The following is a 14,532-nucleotide window of genomic DNA, read 5'->3' on the forward strand; positions in this document are numbered from 1 at the left end:
GCCAGTAGATAATATATATATATATATATATATATATATATATATATATATATATATATATATATATATATATATATATATATACATACATATATATATATTCACTGAAAAAAACTAAGGTTTTAGGCTCGTTGTAGTTAGGAATTGGCCTCATACAAAACCCTAGAAATTCCCGTTATAGTTAGTTCAGCTAACTATAATTTGCGCCCCCGCAATGCACTGCTGATGACGTGACATATTACATCACTCATGACATGGTCAGTGACATCACTGATGACATCACTGATGACATCTCAAATGACATCACTGATGACATCACTGATGACGTCATCCAGTGACTGTGTGTTTCTGTAAAGTTTAAATATGTTTTATATATTTATAGTGAAAGGCCTGTGGAAGAATGAGTGGATGTACAAGTGTGTGAATAGATGATTTTCTAGGTGCGTAACTGACTCTATAAGTGAGTCATTAAATGTATATTACTGCAGACTAGTGACTAAATTGTGTGAATGTCTGTATGTGTCTGTGTGTAGGTGTATAAGTGGCTGCATGGTTTTGTGAATAGCTATATGAGTGTCTATATGGGTTATTGATTGGTTGTCTGAGTATCTGTATGGGTGCCTGAGTGTTTGTGTGGGTAGGGTGTGTGTGACTCTATGGATAGATGTGTGAGTGGGTGATTCTATGGGTGCATGGTTTTAAGAGTGCATCTGTGATGGACTGTATGGTTGGGTGAGTGTTTGTATGGGTGTGTTAGGGATTGAATGTATATCTCATTGGTACATGTGTGACCAACTACATATGTGAAAGGCAGTATATATGTGTGTAAGAGTATATAAGTGGGTATATGTGAGAGTATGGATGAGTGTGTGCTTGTATCAATGATTGTATAAGAGCGTAAGAATGTTGTATTATTTTTATGATTATGATTAAGTGAACTTGAGTGTGTTTAACTGTATAGGTGAGTATATTGGACTGTGTTTAATTACTTGCACGACTGACTAGGTGTGTCAGTACCTCAATGGATGATTGGCGGTGTGTGAGTGTCTATATAGGTGTATACATGCATATGATAGTCTTGTACGGAGTGACTGTAAGTATGAGTGAGTGTACAGGTGAGTGAGTGGAGGTGTATGTAGACCTAAGAGTTAATGAGTGGGTATGTAGTTATTGGTATTGGAGTATCTATGGTTTTCAAAATGGCCGTCTGAAATTTTGAGTCGGTGTATCAAAGGTTATATTAGGGTGTGAGAAGATGCACTAATTTATCACATGGATGATATCATCAGTGATGTCATCAGTGATGCCATTTGAGATGTCATCAGTGATGTCATCAGTGATGTCACTGACCATGTCATGAGTGATGTAATATGTGACGTCATCAGCAGTGCATTGCGGGGGCGCGAGTTATAGTTAGCTGAACTAACTATAACAGGGCAATTTCTAGGGTTTTTTATGAGGGAAATGTCCAGCTAACTATAACGCCCCTGAAACCTATGTTTTTTTCAGTGAATTTCTAAGGTTTTTTAAATGCCAATTCCTAACTATAACGCGCCTGAAACCTTTGGTTTTTTCAGTGAATTTCAAAGATTTTTTAAATGCCAATTCCTAACTGTAACATGCATGAAACCTATGGTTTTTCCATGAATTTCAAAGGTTTTTAAAATGCTAATTCCTATCTTTAACTTATCTCTGAAGATATCATGTTTAATGACTTTGATTGGATTTCTATATTTTTCAAATTCAATGTGTTAATGTAATTAATTATGTTTTTTTTTAAATACTTTTTTATCACCATTTTTAAACTTATTTTTCCAATTAATTCTTTTAAAAATTTCAAAATCTTATTTGAATATAATGGGTTTTACAAACATATTCTTTTATATTTTTCCCCAAAAATTTTTAACTATATGTTCAAAACTTTATTTTATATATTTTTTTCCATGTTTTTGGATCGGCGCACCCTATGCGCATCGTTCTCGATCCCTACGTGGTAACATCCATGCATGGTATGTGTTGGGTACATGTTTAGTGCGCGATTGCAATGCGACTGGTACACAACTCCCAGCCTATACGCGACACGTTTGATGTACGTAACGCGATGTTTACGTGCTTCTGCGATGCGTCAGATGCGTCGATGACGCAGTAGGTGCGCGGATCCCGCAAAACATTTAACATTGAAAAAAACATATATATGTATTTCATGTGAATATTAATTGAAGACAAACTCTAAACTCATCTTAAAACTAATATATTTTTACATCTAATCCTATAATTTTTTTTAATTCATTTTTACGTGCTGCGTAAACGCAGGGTGCGCGGATCCCATGTGACCTGCAAAAAAGAGATTTGATTGGTTCATTACACTTCCTGTTCTAACTATTGAAAGACCCCACCCAATTCAATCATTCTTCTTTGACCTTCTTTGGAGGAGCATCTCTTTGCAGAGAAGAAGATTTTTTAGACTAAGTTTACACTTAGCTCTAACTTTTTTCAACTAAAAATGGCTTCAGGGCAGCAGGCATCACCTGCATCTCCTCATACATCTGAGGATGAATTTTTGGAGGAGTTACGATGCAAAGAACATTTTTCGTCAGTAGTGTGGACATTTTTTACTTTTCCAGAGGGGCAGAATAAGACCAATGCCATCTTGGTCACATGCAAGATTTGCAAAAGAGTGCTGTCGCAATGGGATGCTAACAAGAAATACTCGTGTGGCACGGCAAGTATGATGAAGCACCTGAGGACCCTTCATCCGAACAGCCTTGCACGACAAGAGTGCCGATGGATGAGAAACACTCCTGCTCCTGCGCCCTCCACCTCATCGCAGCCGAGCACTTCAAGAGTGCATCCATCAGCCCAAAACTTGGACATCCGTCCTCAATTTCAATATTTAAAAGTGCTCTGCACTAAGTGCAATGCGACTTTGTGCTATGGTGAGCAGTCGATCGATCTGATCTGCCGCCGGCAAGAAAGTCACATTTGCTAGTTTTTTTTTTTAGCTTTTTTTTGTTCCCTGAAGTTCATTGCTTGGTTCCTCCTGTTTTGTTTTTTGTGTTTTGTTTTTTTCCAGAAAAACCAAAAAAATAAAAAAATTGTTAGAAAAACCCAAAAATAATATATAAAAGAAGAAAGAAGAACTAACTTTCCTGGTTTAAAAAAAGAGCTAAATTTCTGTGTTAGTGTGTGAAAGTTTAGATGAATGTATGTGTAGTACATAATTGAGTGAATTAATTCATTAGTAGCGTATGGTGAATGAATAAGTGCAGAATTATGAGGAAGTGCTGCAGCATCACACAGTAACCTCTTTAACCACAGTGTGTTGTAGTACTTCCTAAGCACAGGGATGCAACATATGTACATAAATATGTTGCAAATCTATGCTTCTCTCTGCACGGCTGCTTAAACTGCAGCCATGTGGTGACACAGGCACCCTTGCACCATAGTGCAAGGATATCTGTGTCATGTGCTGTTTGTTTTTCTGCAGGAAGACACACCTTCCTGCACAAAGGCAATGAGAAAATGCATTTTTATCCTTCAATGTATGCTGAACATTTTAGCATGCATTGAAGATATAAAAATGTGGAGAAATGAAAACAATTCTCCTTGTTGTGCTTTCCTACACCAATTTTAGAATGGTGCAGCATTCACATACATATCGAGATTTATGATTTCTGATAAATCTAGAGATATATCTTGTTCTATGAGTATTCAGTGCAATCATGCACAACAACACTTATAGAACACCCTTTCAACGCAAAGTGGTGTGTATGATGAGGTTGTATTTACATGGAGTAGAAAAACTACACAGAGTGCCTTTTCCTCTCTTTGTAAATATAAAAGAGTGTCTTGCGCAATAACTATGTTACAAAAAGTGACATACTTCCGGTTTTAAAATTCCTTGCGAATGATAGAAGGTAACCACAGAGTTTTGTCTGCAAAGATGTTGAAAGAAGAATGATTGAAATGATTGCGGACCTTCAATAGGTACAATGCGAAATATTATGAAACCCTCAAATCTCTGATTTTGCAGGTCACATGATATCTGATTATGGTCAGATTTCAAAACTACAGAGGTATAAACAGAGTGTTTTTAGAAATGTGTTTCAACTTTGTAGCTTCTTGCAGACCTCCTCATTCTGCATATTGAGACTTAGTTAAACTTACCTTTTCAGATTTTCATTGCAATTTAAATTCATATAAATTGCTTATTTTAAAATGTGGATCTGTAAAAGAAAAGGAAAAAAATGATAGCATGTAATAATACATTTTTTACAACACAGCATAATTTCCACAAAGTAGTTTGTTTGCTTTTTTTGCTGTACTCATCACTTAACAGAGGGCAAAAAAAAAACAATCAGAAAGATTGTTAAAAAAACAACAACATGCTATTCTCAACAAAATACCACAAGATAAAAATTACAGATATATAAAATGCTTACAGCTAACAAAATTTTATAAGTTTAACTTACAAAAACTGTAAATGTCGTCGCTTTAAAATATTCACCGAATCTAAGGATGAATTTTTGGAGGACGCACCACGCCCACAACGTTTTCCTTCAGTGGTGTGGAAATGTTGTACTTTTCCCGAGGGGCAAACAAAGATCAATGCCACCTTGGTCACGTGCAAGATTTGCAAAAGAGTTCTATTGCAAGGGGATCCTAACAAGAAATACTCGTACGGCATGACAAGTATGATGAAACACCGAACGACCCTTCATCCAAACAATCTTGCACGAGAAGAGTGCAAACAGATGAGAAACACTCCTGTTCTGTATCTGTAAAAAAGAATCACAAATAAATGTATATTAATAACTTTCAAATGTATACTATTCCATTACTGTACAAACACATTTTATATAAAAACTGACTAAGAAACTATAGCCCTGAACCACGAGTGTGACGATCGTTGAAACACTACATGCATAGTGCATACTACTTTGAAGCAGTTCATGGCTCATGCCCTAAAGCCTACCTCACTAAAAGACTACATGCTAACTGACTGAATGATTACAGTACAATAAGGAGACACACTGGGTGAGTAACAGGGTGTTTGCTAGAAGTGTATGAATACTGAATGGGGAATTGAAGGTGTGAAAGACAACTGTGTAGGTGGTTAGAGGCCTGCATGCATAGTGAATAGGCGTTTGAAGCAGTCTATGTCATAACGCCTGGCTCACTGCATGAATACTTGGGTACTGACTGAATGATTAGAGTACAGCAAGGAGAGTGCCTGGGTGAATTTATAAGTGGTAGGCTTTTGGCGCAGGGAATGGATTAGTACTTGGTACTGAATGGGTCACTAGAGGAGTGCAAAGGGAGTCACAGGATGTTTGCTGGACTGTATGGATACTGACTAGGGAATTGAAGGTGTAAAAGACAAGTGTCTAGGTGGTTGGAAGACTGCATGCATAGTGGATAGGGGTTTGAAGCAGTCCATGTGCTAAGGCCTGGCTCAGTGCATGAATAGTTAGGCACTGACTGAATGATTAGAGTACTGCAAAGAGAGTGTCTTGGTGAATTTATAAGTGTTTGGGTTTTAGCACAGTGAATGGATTAGTACATGAAGTTGAAGTTGAAGTTGAAAATATTTATAGAGCGCACTGTGACCAAGCGGTTTCCTGGCGCTAGTAGATTACGCGGAGCAGAGGGGAAGGCAAGGGGGGTCAGTGGGAGGGAAACACTCGGGCAAACAAGTGAGTCTTGAGTGCCTTCCTGAAGTGTGAGTAGGTGGCAATAGATCTGATAGAGACGAGGACAGAGGACAGAGACCCTAGTACCACCTGCTCTGGACTTACAGAAACGAGGAACAGTGAGGAGGGCCTGGCTAGAAGAACGGAGTGTACGACTAGGGGTGTAATGGGAGACCAATGAGTTGATAAAAAGAGGGGCTGTGCGGGCACGAGCCATGAAAACTATGCATCCCATTTTAAAAAGGGTGCGGTACAGAATGGGAAGCCAATGTAGGGATTTAAGAAGGGGCAGAGAGTGATGAAATAAGGCGAGCCGCCTGATTCTGGATGGTCTGTAGACGCCGCAGCTCGTAAGAGGGAACACCCACATAGAGGCAGTTGCCATAATCCAAACGAGAAAGAACCATGGCTAAAATAATGATTTTAAGGGCATCAATGGAAAAGAAACGAGAAATCTTACGGATAATCCGGAGGGATAGAGCTGACCTGAGGGCGCATAGAAAGGTCCTGGCTGATTTTAATGCCGAGGGTTCTGACTGAAGCAGAGGGGGTCGGGGGGAGCCAAGGCTGGGGGGCCAAAAGGCAGAAGACCAAGGGCTAGAGGACCCACCAGTCAGGATCAGCTCCGTTTTGTCCGGGTTGAGTTTAAGGTGGTTTAAACTCATCCAGTCAGAGATAAAAACAAGTGTGGTTTGAAATTTGAGGAGGGAATTGGTGAAGGAAGAGAGATCAAATATTAACTGGAGGTCGTCCGCGTAATTATACACTGAGACCTCCATATTGAGCAAAGAAACAATGAGAGGGTAAATGTAAAGGTTAAAAAGGAAAGGGGGAAAGGGAAGAACCCTGGGGGACCCCACAAGACACCGTGCGTGGCGGGGCAGAGAAACTAGAGAGCTGGACAGCCTGCGACCGGCCTTGGAGGAATGACGCTAGCCTAGAGAAGGCGGTGCCCTGAATGCCCGCCGCCCTGACATGATCGAGAAGGATGGAATGGTCAACCGTGTCAAAGGCGGCGGACAGGTCAAGAAGCACCAAGGCTTGGGGGCAGTTGGAATCCGCCTGACTCTTGAGCTCGTCTAGGACAGAGAGGACCACCGTTTCGCTTGAGTGAACCGGGCGGAAGCCAGGTTGATGGGAAGCTAAAAGATGGTTGTCCTCAATATATGTTGAAAGGCAAGAGGTAATGTGGCTCTCGAGGATCTTACCTACATACGGAAGCAGGGAGATGGGCCTAAAATTAGCAGGGAGGGTAGGGTCAGACCCAGGTTTTTTTAAGATAGGGATGACCGTAGCTGATTTAAATTGAGACGGCACTATTCCCTGAGAAATAGAAGAATTCAAGAGAAGCAGAGGGGGGTCGGGGGAGCCAGCAAATAGCTCCCTTAAGATACGGGCCGGTCCACAGGAGAGCCCGATTTAACCTTCATGAGCAGAATCAGAAAGGATTCTTTCGAGATGGGGAGGAAATGGGTAAGAGAAGAGGACAGAGGGGGAGAGGAAAAGGGAGGAGGTTGAGAGGATGGTGAGGGGATATTCAGTTTGATTTTAGCGATCTTCTCAAAAAAATAGTCATTAAGGGAAAGACAGAGAGTATGTGAAGGAGTGATATTGGGATTGACTCTATCAGATACGGCCAGGTTATGGACGATAGAGAAAATCTCCTTAGGTTTGTTGGCCGCTAATAAGATTTTGCCAGGGAAATAATCTGATTTGGCTGTAAGGATAGCTCTCTTGTAGTCGATTAAGCGGGACCGGTATTGATCCCTCAGGGCAGGACAATAGTTGCGCCTCCACTGGCGCTCTGACTGACGAAGAGCCAGTTTAAGGATTTTAAGATCGCTAGAGAACCATTTATTGGCTTCATGGAGGCGACAGGCTTTGACCGTCCTGAGCGGGGCAATCCGATCACAGGAGGTGGAGAGCCAGGTGTTGATGGCGTCCACTTGAAGATCGAGGGGGAGGGCCGATAGGTCCGGGGAGGATAATGTCAGAGAGGAATGGAGGGACTTGAAATCTACCCGATTCCAATTACGAGCAAGAACGTTCTTGGGCAAGGGGTGCTTGTCAATAACTGCTAAATCAATGGTAAAGGAGATGAGCGAGTGGTCTGACCAGGTACAAGGAAGAATAGTAGTCGGGGAAAGGACCCGATTGGCCGACCAAATCTGGTCAAGAATGTGACCATGAACGTGAGTGGGGGCGTGAATGTGGGGAATGAAAATGAGACAGCGAAGAGTGTCAGAGAAGTCTTTGGAGGCATGATCTTCCCTTGGATCGCCAGGCCAATAATTGAAATCGCCCAGCAAGAGGACTGACAAATTATTAATCACAAGGGTGGCTAGGAGTTCCTGTAGATCGGGTAAAAAATGGGGCGTTGTGTAGGGAGGGCGATATACAAGAACTATAGTGAGCGGAGAGGACAAGTTGACCGAACGGGCCACGACGAAATCAATATTAGGTATGGGAGGGAAGGACAGAAGCTGAAAATGAAGAAAAGACCGAATGATCAATGCCACGCCCCCACCGACTTTCTCATCAGGGCGATCGGCCCGAAGTATGTAATACGAGTCGGGGAGAGCAGATAGAATGTCAGGCTGGGAATCAGCGCAGAACCAGGTTTCCGTCAAAAACAGGAAATCAGGGAGCTCGGTGTCTAGAAGATTGTAGAGTTCCAGCTGATGCCTGCCTGCTGAGCGGGTATTGAGAAGAAAGGCAGAGGCCACCAGCGGGGGAGAAGGGGGGGGGGGAAGATGTGCAAGGTGAACAGTGGCCTGCTGACTGAGCATGGTGCTGAATGGGTCACTAGAGGAGTACAACAGGAGTGACAGGATGTTTGCTGGACTGTATGGATACTGACTAGGGAATTGAAGGTGTGAAAGACAAGTGTCTAGGTGGTTAGAAGACTGCATGCATAGTGGATAGGGGTTTGAAGCAGTCTATGTGATAAGACCTTGCTCACAGCATGAGTACTTGGGTATTGACTGAATGATTAGAGTACAGCAAGGAGAGTGCCTGGGTGAATTTATAAGTGGTAGGCTTTTGGCGCAGGGAATGGATTAGTACTTGATACTGAATGGGTCACTAGAGGAGTGCAAAGGGAGTGACGGGGTGTTTGCTGGACTGTATGGATACTGACTAGGGAATTGAAGATGTGAAAGACAAGTGTATAGTATGTTAGAAGACTGCATGCATACTGCATAGACATTTGAAGCAGCAAATGTGGTAATGTATGGTTCACAACATGAGTACTTGGAAACTGACTAAATCATCAGACTACTGCTAGGACAGTGCCTGGGTAAAACTTTTAAATTTTCAGTTCTGGCACAGTGAAGAGAATAGTACATAGTACTGCACTTTAGTGTCAAACCCTGACTCATTTTTCACTGCATAAGCAAAGAATAGCTTCCAAAGCAACTAAAACTTGACAACATAACCGATTTTAAAACAATTATCTGTCACCAAATACACCATGTTACCAAATGCTTCTATCACAATCCTTACCCAAATGTACACAGACTCACAGTATGATTTTAGACAAGAAACAGTATCCCTAGCAGTTTACCAAAACTCACTCACTAGTCTAGAAGAGGTAAGGGTACTGCACACAATATACATATTTAAGTACAGCACATTAGTGTCAAAGCATGACTCATTTAATCAACGCATAAGCAAAGACTGGCTTCTAATGCTACTAAAACTTGACAACATGACAGGTTTTAAAAGAGTTATGTGCCACAAAATACACGATGTTACCAAATGTTTCTCTCACAGTGGTTCCCAAATGCACACAGACGCACAGTGTGATTCTAGACAACAACCACTATACCTAGGAGTTTACCAAAAATCATTCACTACTGTGGAAGTGATAAGGGAACTGCACACAATCTACATATTTCAGGACTGCACTATTGTGTCAAAGCCTGACTCATTTAATCAAAGCATAAGCAAAAACTGGCTTCTAATGCTACTAAAACTTGACAACATGACAGGTTTTAAAACAATTATCTGTCAGCAAATACGCGATGTTACCAAATGCTTCTCTCACAGTGGTTCTCAAATGCAGACAGACTCACAGTGTGATTGTAGACAAGCAACACTATCCCTAGCAGCTTACCAAAACTCATTCACTACTGTGCAAGGGGTAAGGAGACTACACACAATCTACATATTTCGGGACTGCACTTTTGTTTCAAAGTCTAACTCATTTAATCAACGCATAAGCAAAGACTGGTTTCTAATGCTACTAAAACTTGACAACATGACATGTTATAAAGAAGTTATCTGTCAGAAAATACACAATGTTACCAAACGCTTCTCTCACAGTGGTTCCCAAATACACACTAACTCACAGTGTGATTCTAGACAGGCACCATTATCCCTAGGAGTTTACCAAAACTCATTCACTACAGTGGAAGTGGTAAGGGAACTGCACACAATCTACATATTTCAGGACTGCACTTTTGCCTGACTCATTTAATCAAAGCATAAGCAAAAACTGGCTTCTAATGCTACTAAAACTTGACAACAAGACAGGTTTTAAAACAGTTATCTGTCAGCAAATACACGATATTACCACATACTTCTCTCACAGTGGTTCCAAAATGCACACAGACTCACAGTGTGATTCTAGACAAGCAACACTATCCCTAGCAGCTTACCAAAACTCATTCACTACTGTGTAAGGGGTAAGGAGACTACACACAATCTACATATTAAAGAACAGCACATTAGTGTCAAAGCATGACTTATTTTATCAATGCATAAGCAAAGACTGTGTGATTCTAGACAAACAACACTATCCCTTGCACTATACCAAAACACATTTCTTCATCTAGAAGGAGTACTACATTTTAGTATAGAAACATAACTCATTTCACAAATTCATAAACAATGACTGGTTTCTAATTCTACCAAAATATAAAAACAGCACAGTTATCTGTCTGCAAACACATAAAAAACACAAATGCTTATCACAGAATGGTTTCTACATGCACACACACTGTCAATAAGATTGTAGAGAAAAGAAGTACTCCCTACACTTTAGCAGGAGAAATACATTAGTCTGATTAAAATCAAAATAGTCTACATACATCCCCTCACAATTAAATAACTCACCTTTTTGTAGATTAAGAAGTATATCAGTCACACACCAGATTTTCTTTTACAGAATCTCTGCACTGTGCACCTCTCAGCAAAAACAAAGAATGGAAAAGTTTCCCTTTCATTTTCCACACATATACATGTAAACATCAAATCACAATCCTTCACACATAAATTCAAAAGCAAACACACATTTCTATTGGTTAAACATTTCAACCCTTTCCAAATGAAATACATTTTAACCCTTCCCCAATCTGCCTTCTGCCTGTTACCATAGAAACAGGTCATGGAACACTGCACTGAGCACACAGGTCACAAGTTCAGCACACAATGTTGCTAAACAAGACAGCAAGTGTGCTTGACTTTTCAACATATCAGCTTATCATATATAATGTTCCTTACAAACTGTTTTTTTTAACCAATAAGAATCATGCCTTTAACAAACAGAAATATACACCCTACCTTTCAGTGTAGAAAGTTGTAATACAACCAATGATTTCTTGTCTTTTTTCAACTTTTTTTCCTTGGATTCGCGCACCCAACGCAAGAGAATCTGCATTTCGCCTCTTTTTTTTTTTTAAAGGGGTCCACAGGGGGTCCTTCTGGGACCCCCTAAGCACCTCTAGAGGGTCAGAGTATTTCCACTCTGTTCCCTTTATATGTTTTACACACTTATTCCCCTTGCTTCTTCAGCCTCGCTTCTACCGAGGCAGAAAATGGCCCCCAACAGTTCCTGGTTTCGAATGTAGGCAGACACTCGATAGCCAATTAGCATTCAGCGTGCGATCGGGAGGGTGTGCGCTCGGTTCGGGGAGGGTGCGCTTACGGTGCAGGTAGGGTCCGCGGATCCTCCCCAGCCATAGATATATATGTACTTTTAACTCTAATTTTATCAGGAACTGCTGAACGGATTCACACCATTTATGCAAAAGGCACGAGTCTGAACTGAGGACTACCTCTTTGCCAAATTTGGTGTCATTCCGTTCAGCGGTTCGGGCTGTAGCTGCGACAACAGATCCTATGGGAAATTGCATGGGGAAAATGCGTTTTGGGACCCCCCTTTTTTCTCGGCCCCCACTTGACGAATCACCACGAAACTTTCAGGGTACGAGCGGAGCAGAGCTGGCCAAAAGTGTGGAAAATTTTGCGTGGATTCATCAACCAGCGCCTGACTTATTGGGAATAGAATGTTGCGGATTTCCTATGGAAAATAGGTCCTAACTATAACTATCTACTGGCGACCGCCAGTAGATAATATATATATATATATATATATAGATTCAATGAAAAAACCATAGGTTTCACAAATGTTATAGTTAGCTGGACATTTCGCTCGTAAAAAACCAATGAAATTCCCCCGTTATAGTTAGTTCAGATAACTATAACTCGCGCACCCGCAATCCACTGCTGATGACGTCACATATTACATCACTCATGACATGGTCAGTGACATCACTCATGACATCACTGATGACATCTAAAATTACATCACTGATGACATCACTGATGACGTCATCCATTGAGTCTGTGTTTCTTAACAATTTTAATATGTTTAATATATATATGGAAAGGCCTGTTGAAGAATGAGTGGGTGTGCAAGTGTGTAAATGGATGAGTTTCTTTGGTGCGTAACTGACTCTATAAGTGAGTCATTAAATGTATCTTACTGCAGACTAGTGACTAATCTATGTGAATGTCTGTAATTTCTGTCTGTTGGTGTATAAGTGGCTGCATTGTTTTGTGAATATTTATATGTGTGTCTATGTGGGTTATCTATTGGTTGTCTGAGTATCTGTATGGGTGCCTGAGTGTTATTGTGGGTAGGCTGTGTGTGACTCTGTGCATAGATGTGTGAGTGGGTGATTCTATGGGTGCATGGTTTTAAGATTGCATCTGTGATGGACTGTACGTTTGAGCGAGTGTATGTATGGGTGTGTTAGGGATTCAATGTATATCTCAGTGGTACAATTGCAACTAACTACATATGTGAAAGGCAGTATATATGTGTGTAAGAGTATATAAGTGGCTAGCTGTGAGAATGTGTGATTGTGACAGTGACTGTATGGATGAGTGTGTGCTTTTGTCAATGATTCTAATGGAGCATAAAAATGTGATACAATTTTTGTGAGCAAGGGAACTTGATTCTGTATTACTGTATAGGTGAGTAAATGGCAGTGTGATTATTTTTATGAATGACTAGGTGAAAGAGTACCTCTATGGATAATTGTTAGTGTGTGAGTGTCTATATAGGTGTGTATAAATTCATATGATAATTTTTTATGGAGTGACTGTAACTATGAGTGACTTTTCACGTGAGTGTGTGTAGGTGTATGAAGACCTAAAAGTTGATATGTGGGTATGCAGTTATTTACGGATATGAGAATGGAACTCTTTAATTTTGAGTTGGTTTATCAAAGGTTTTATAAGGGTGTGAAAAGATGTTGTAATTTATCACATTGTTGACGTCATCATGGTTTTTTCATTGAATTTACAAGGTTTTTTAAATGCTAATTCCTAACTATAACGTGTGTGAAACCTATGGATTTTTCAGTGAATTTTCAAGGTTTTTTAAAAGCTAATTTCTAAATATAATGCGTGTGAAAGCTATATTGTTTTGTGTTTTTGCATGGTTTTTTGAATTTTATTTCCTAACTATAATGTGTGTGAAACCTATGATTTTTTATTGTTTTTTTTTCTTTTTTACATCATTTTTTTCCTTTTTATTTTTTCCTTTAAACACTATTCTACCTATGTATATATTCATGGTTTTAATTCATTCTTCAATTTATAAAGATTCACCTTTTTTAAATAATTGGTTAGATATAGTTGTATAACATAGTTAATATCTTCAACAAACCTTTTTTTTTTTAAAATTTTTTTTTTACCGTGCGCGTACGGTAAGCTTACCGTAAGCGCACGGTTCACTTTATGTACGGTGAACGTACGTAATATTTCGACTCTGTTTTCGTATGCTTACGCAATTTGCGTAGGCGTCCGTACTTCCTACGCGACGCGTAAGCGCATGCTTTACACGCGCACGCGCGCGCACACGTTACGCGGAAGTGTTCGAGCGTGCCTGTAATGCGCATGCGCGCGTGCGCGTGTCTTTCGTACGCGCATGCGTACTTTTACCGTACGTGCTCGGTAAGCTTAACGTACGCGTACGGTTGGTCATGTGATCAAGAAACAACACTTTTGATTGGTTTAAACTACTTTCAGTTCTTGAATCTTCCTACACCACACCCATTCCCCTCATTACTGCTTGTGATTTCTTAGGAGAAGGAGCTGAATTGTCTTTGGGATACAATGGCAGAGCAGCAGACCTCTTCTGAGAGTGAGCAGGGCAGCAGCATCATCAGGCAGAGAAGGAGGAAACAGAAGAGTTCTTTTATTTGGGAGTATTTTACATTTCCTGAGGGGCAGAAAAAGGTAAATGCTCCTTTAGTTACCTGCTCACTTTGTGAGCTTGTGTTATCTAGAGGTAATCCTAGAAAGAAGTATTCCTTTGGTAATCACACTATGTTGAGACACCTTAGGGATGTTCATTCAAGGACTTTTGCTCGACATACTGAAGCAAACCCTTCAGTAAGTCACCCGAGCACATCCGCAGAAGCTCAGCGGAGTACATCTTCGGCAGCTCAGCCAAGCCCTTCCTCTGCGGTGGGAGCATCACCCTCTTCTGCTCCTCTGGAAATGAACCCTCGATTTCTGAAGGTACAAATGAGGTGCACCAGAT

Source organism: Triturus cristatus, chromosome 5_2 (genome assembly GCF_964204655.1).
Source record: "Triturus cristatus chromosome 5_2, aTriCri1.1, whole genome shotgun sequence".
NCBI lineage: Eukaryota > Metazoa > Chordata > Amphibia > Caudata > Salamandridae > Triturus > Triturus cristatus.